Source organism: Monodon monoceros, unplaced genomic scaffold (genome assembly GCF_005190385.1).
Source record: "Monodon monoceros isolate NGI ecotype Baffin Bay Population unplaced genomic scaffold, NGI_Narwhal_1 Super_Scaffold_12, whole genome shotgun sequence".
Taxonomy (NCBI): domain Eukaryota; kingdom Metazoa; phylum Chordata; class Mammalia; order Artiodactyla; family Monodontidae; genus Monodon; species Monodon monoceros.
The window spans coordinates 38,781,690-38,788,506 of NW_021703768.1; positions in this window are offsets into that span (position 1 = coordinate 38,781,690).

Sequence of the window (6,817 nt, forward strand, 5' to 3'; positions counted from 1 at the left end):
TCACTGACTACATTTTCCGTTTTACATCCACTTTCAGGCACTGCTCCAGGTGGCCAAACATTTCACATTACGTAAATAAAATAAAACAGAACGTTTGCCCATTTAACAAATGGATGTACTTCATATCTAACACTTCCAGCCTCTTTCAAAGCACTCAGAAAAACACAATATTGTTTCTATAAAAGGACACTCAATATTTTCATTCTATTTGGCCAACTGGAATTTAAGTGAAATTTTACTCCAGCAATCTTAACCAAATAACTGAATTAATTTAAATTGACACCCTATTATCTACTAGCTTTTCGAGACCTTTGGCTTGATTGTTTTATTGCTTGCCTTGTCTCCTCTGAATTCAAAGTCTGGAAAGTATCTCTTCTGAAACAGGTGTTTCACATAATGATTGTTTTGAATGCTGGTTCTTAACCCTGGCTGTGCAACAGAATCGCTATTTCTTTATACTAATACTCTGGACACAATCAGGTAGAGATTTGGATTTAATTGGGACAGTGTGAGGCCAGGTCCCTTTTTTAAAGCTCTAAACATGATTCTATTATGCCCACACATATGCCTTAGGCCTCAAACAGGACCAAACACCACTCTTACATTAATGATACTTCTCTTAAAGTTAACTCAAGTCCTTACCATTGATAGATTCCTATAGACTGATCTGGCCTAGTGATAGCACAGTTGTAACAAATCTACTTACAGTATCTGTATTCTTCATAGGAATTGCACTGTTATAAGATTAATGGTTCTTAGGTCTGAAAGCTTTAAAAAATAATGATGCTTGTCCTACTCCCAAATTCTAAAGTGTGACTGGGCATTGGGATATTTAAAAATTTTCCCAAATGATACTAATGAGCAGCCAAGGTTGAGAACCACCCTATAGGACCAAGATACTTAAGAAAATCCAAGTCCTATCTTGTCAAATATAATGTCCCTTTTTCCCAAAGAGATCCCGAGTATATACCTAACCACAGGATAATGACAGACAAAGGGAAATAAAGTACAACAACTATATGGACACATATTCTGCTTTTTGAAACTTGGTTTGAAAATTTCTGTTAGAGTTCATTACTAGAAGTCTACCTCTTGAAAACATATTTTCACTCTGCAACATTGGGTCTAGGAAAATTAGTGAGATTAGAAAATTTTTTCCATGGCCTCCTCTCAATTTCTTTTATCAACTTCCCCTTTTGCTCTATCTAGGAACCATTCTTATGTCACAATCTCCAAGGGCTTTGCTCTCAGCTAATTAACTAAGACATTATCTTTCAAAGTATAAGATATTTTCTCACAAGGATGCAGAGGATCAATATTTAATAGGGCAGGTAATGGGAAGATTTCAATTGTCTTTCCAGGGATATTACATCTTCTCACTCTATTCATCAGAACCGTCAGGTCTCTAGACCAACCTAAAAAAATTCACAGTTGAAAAGTGAATTCCTGTTGTGTCCAGTACTGTCTTGATTTTAGCAACAAAGGTTCCACATCCAGAAAACCCCTCATTCCTGAGCAAATTGGGAGATTGATTGCCCCCCTTTCTACCTGTGTCTCTCCCTTTCGTGATTGGCTTATAAACATTGCTGCTATGGTCTGAATGTTTGTATCTTCCAAAACTTATGTGTTGAAATCGTAACCCCCAAGGTGATGGTATAGGGAGATGAGGCTTTGGGAGATGATTGGGGAATGAAGATAGAGCCCTCAGGAATGGGATGAGTGCCCTTATGAAAGAGATGCCAGGGAGATCCCTCCCCCTTTCTGCCATGTAAGGACATGTGAAAAGACAGCTGGCTGTAAACTAGCAAGTGGACTCTCACCAGATACCAGATATACCGGTGCCTTGATCTTGGATTTCTAGAACTGTGAGAACTGTGAGAAACAAATTTCTGTTGTTTATAAACCACCCAGTCTGTGGCAATTTGTTATAGCAGCCCAGCAGACTAAGACAATGGCAAAGGTCACAATTTTTTAAAAAATTATTGTAGTGCATTACTCATTGCTGTTTTTGTATTTTTTAAATACTATATACTCATTAAGAGACATTAGAAATATATAGAAAATAGTAAAGAGTAAAACCAAAATCATTGACAGAAATAGTCACTATTAAAATCTTAGCACACTCCCTTTCAGTATTTTTTTCTCTGATTTATATTATACCTCTTAATGTCAAAAGAAAAAAAATCAGAGATTCACTCCTGTCGACCAACTGTCCTTTGCCTCTAGATAATTTTGGACAAATACATAACTTAATTCTATCCAAGCTTCCCTTTTACAGACTCCATGCAGATTAACCCTCTTCTGTTAAGACATCATTTCCTGAGGCAGAATAAATATGGTTACTAAATATATAAGCTTTCCGAGTTAAGCCACAGTTCAGTTATGCTTCCCTAAGTTTGTAGCAGTTGGATTTGGAATGGCCACAGAACATTTCTTGGACAACTTCTAAGAATGAGTGATATTTTCTTTTACAATTTGCTTCTTTCTTTTTAAATTCAATTCTTGTAACATAACTATAACTTGGGGTACATTTTTGTCTCATGTTCATATTCTAGCTTTCAAAGTTCATGTATATTTCCATATTTATGTATTTAAATACTATTATGTAAAAGTATGTGCAACAATAATGGGATTATACTGTACATACAAATTTGTATACAGCTGTTTTGAAAAGTAGTTAAATACTGAATATATATAAAATAATATTTATAAAATAGGTATAAGATATTGACATACATAGTAAAACAATAATGTATCCACCTCTGAGTTTCAAAACTAGGACATTGAAATACCATTGAAGCCACCTGCTTTGACCAGTCCCTCTCTTCCCTGCTCTATTCAATCATTTATTAGGTCCCAAACTAGTTTGTTCTCAGATTGCTTCCTATCTACTCTCCTGCTCTGTTTTGTATTTCAGGAAAATACATTTCCAGGCATCTGTGAGAGGCAGTGGAAGAAGCCAGGGTATCAGCTCTCTGTCTCCTATGGTATCTCCTGCAAAGCCTGTCTCTTTCCTGGGGGCCCAACTCCTGACAAATGGCCCCTACTTTCATGGAGCCAACTACAGTAGACAGTGCTGATCTCAGCTCTGGCACCTGCCTGAGATTCTGGTCTCCTGTCTCTGATAATGATACCTCCTGAGGCAGGAGACAGATGGGCCCCCAGGGCAAACGGTTTGACTTCGTTCCTTGTGGACCGCTACTCAGAGATGGGAATAACAGGACAATTGAGAGAGGAGGCTGGGCCCTTCCCAGATAGAAGGTAAGAGACCACATATTCCTCATTCTTGAAGTCAGGAGACCTCCCCGACTACACATGCGCAGAAGGGCTCCTTAGAGGCCAAAAGGGGAGTGATGCCAACTAATGCTCACTTACCCATAGGCCTCTTCAGTAGAATCCATCTTGGCTAACAGATGTGCACACACACATGGGAAAATCTTGAGATATACCAAATATGGACTTTGAACCAGGCAGATCAAAATGATTGGTCAAAGGAAACCCAGAAGAAATGCCCCATAAAAGTGATTCAAACTGCCACGAGGGCACGACTCTCTCTTTGAGCCCGCCTGTGTGTCTATCCACATGTACTGTACTTCTTTTTTCTCCTAATACATACTTTATTTGTTTCACTACTTTCCGTCTTTGTGGGAATTCCTTTTCCGCAAAGCCATAGGGCCAGGGCCTTGTCACTTACCACTGGTCTACTGGCTACGATTCGGTGCCGTGACCTGACTGCCGTGACCTGACCTCAATCACTGGCTGGGAACCAAAACAATGCTACAAGCCGCTGCAGGCTGAGGCCACCAGAGATCACTCTTACCGTTATCCTTCTAGCCCTAGGGGTACTGCTGGTTTCCTGCTCTTAAGTAGCTAACTCACCATGCCTGGTTTGGCTTCCATCATCTGTGTAATTAATTATCTCCATTAACTCACCTCTACTTGAAAGACCAAGAAGAGTTTCTGATTTATAAGTGGACACTAAAAGCTCTTCTGTTTCTAGTCTGCTAGATTCATCAAACTTAATTATTTAATTTTATTGAATTTACTTTCTGCATCTCCTGAAATGATGATTTGCTTTTCCTCATTTTACTTGTTAACGTAAATTACATTTAGAGATTTTTTCTATTGTTAAAAGTCCTTGCATTCATAGAATAAACCCAGTTTTCATACTATGTTATCTTTCTTCATAGATTGCTAGACTTCATTTGCTAATTTCTAATTTACAGTTTTTGCCTTTAGGTTCATGAGGGAAATTGATTATAATTTTCCTTTATTGTACATTTCTTTTTTCTTTTTTCTTTTTTTTTTTTGCGGTACGCAGGCCTCTCACTGTTGTGGCCTCTCCGGTTGTGGAGCACAGGCTCCGGACGCGCAGGCTCAGCAGCCATGGCTCACGGGCCCAGCTGCTCCGCGGCATGTGGGATCTTCCCAGACCGGGGCACGAACCTGTGTCCCCTGCATTGGCAGGTGGACTCTCAACCACTGCGCCACCAGGGAAGCCCCTATCGTACATTTCTTGTATAATGTTGGTATCAAGATTGTAGTGGCCTCATTAAATGAAGTGTTCCTTCTTTTTCCATTCTGGAATACTTTTTGCTTTTTGTATGATAAAAATAATACATTTCTTGAAAACATTTGTTAGAACTCACCAGTAAAAATGTCTGGACATGTTTGTTCTCTTTTTGTGGGAAGAATTTTTAGCTTCTAATTAAATATGTTTAATAGGCTAGGAAATTTTTCAAGTGTTTTATTTCATCTTGAACATTGACAAATTTGAATTATGAAAAGTCCTCAGATATTATTTCCATGGATATTATCTTTCCCTAATTCTATTTTTCTTTTGTTGATCATATTAGATATTGACCCTATTTCTCTCTCTGTTTCAATTCAATCTCTGTTTCACATACACATTTTCCTTTCCTCCCTTTGCTATATCCAGTATACTTTTTTCACATCTAACTTCTAATTCACTTATTTTATCTTTGGCTGTTTCTAATCTAGTATTTAATCTGTCCTTTAAGTTTTTGATTTCTATGATATTTTTTATTTCTAAAAGTTCTCTTAAATTATTTCCCAATCTGCTTGATATATTTGTTTTCTAATTTATATTCCTGGAACACTTCTTTGATTTCTCTAAACATCTTAAATATAGCTTTTATGGTTATATAATAGTTCTAATATCTGAAATCTTTATCATTCTATTCTATGTTTCTGCTCATGATGCCTATTTCCTCATGAGTTTTGTGATAGTCTTGATTTTAATTTCATATTTAATGGAATTTTGTCAGTGGTAATTCTTTGAGACCTGCGATACATATGGATTTCTCCAAAGTTGTTTTGTTTTTGTTTTGGCTAGGTTCTTGGAGATAACACCAACCAGGGACAGCTATAAAATAAATTTTCAATTGAGTTTTTAAAAATTATATAGGTAGTAAGATTTTAAAGTACAAATTCATGTGAAGATGGACTTGTGATTCTTCCTTCTCAACCTAGTATTAGGTTTGGGGCAGAAAATTTTTCTAGTTGGCCCCCTCTGAGAGGCAGGTTTTTTCCTAATTTTCCCTTTCACTGAAATTATAGTCCTTTGGAGTTCTGGCTTTAAGCAGAAGACTCTGGTTGTGGTGGTTGCGTATCTCTCTGGATTCATATAGTCTCCTCATGTTTAGCCTATCAGGTTTACCTTAATTCCTTTACAGGTTAGCAGTACTCATTTTAAAATGACATGTACATTTTATCTGGTATGAGTACATGTTATATAGCAGATTGGGGGTTCAGCAAATCCAGTCTACCATATTCTTGGTAGAAAAATATCTCCTGCTTTTTGAAAACATTATGTCAACCATTTTCATTGCCATTAATATTTTTTATAAATGTGCTTCCAAATAACTTCACAGCCTTTTTAAATATTTGTTTGTTATCCTGTATTTAACTAATCTGCCCCCTCCTCTCTGTTTTTTTGAAGTGAAGGTTGTACTCAACTCTGTTTTAAGTTAAATTATTCTCATATTTATATCCTGTGAAATTTGTTGGCATTATATATTAATTATGAATAATTGATCATACATAATGTCTTTAATAGAATATTTTTTCTGTAAATATAAATTTCATAAATCTTCCTTTAAATAGCTTTATAGAATTTCCTCTTGTTTAAATAATTGAAGACAAACCTCTTTCTTCCATTTCCTATTGCTTCTGGTCAGTTGCTCTCTTTTTTCTTCCATAAGATAAATTAAAAAATTTTAGTACCAGACTCTATGATGTAGTATTTCTTACTCCAAGCCTCCCACAGCATTTTAAGGATTCAAATTGACCTTTTCTTCTATTCTTCTTATTTCAAGTTTCCAGTGCCAATACCTGGGAAATCTCATCAAGGGTTTAACAGTCTATACCCTACTGACTCATTCTTTATTTCAATTTGATCTTCCTTATTCTCATTCAATTCTATTTTTTTAGTAGTATAAGTTCTTCAAGCTCTTTATTCTCTAATGCATTTTTCCAGGTTAGCAGCTGTAACCCTTACTTGCCCTCATTCAGCAAAAAATAAATGCACTAATCTTCTTGATAGCAAATTATTATAGCAATTTGAGAACAAGAAAATTGATGTACTAATAAACAAATGAGAACCTTAAGGTCGTGTTCCTCACAAATGGAACAGAGCTGGGAATCCCTGGGACCCTCCTGGGTTTTATTCTGAACAGGCTAAACATATCACTACTTAAAATTAAGTTTTTCTACAGCTCTCTGATACTTGTTTACATTTATTCATGTTTACACTTGTCCAGTTTCTAATTCTCTAGATTTTGCTACTCACAAAGGG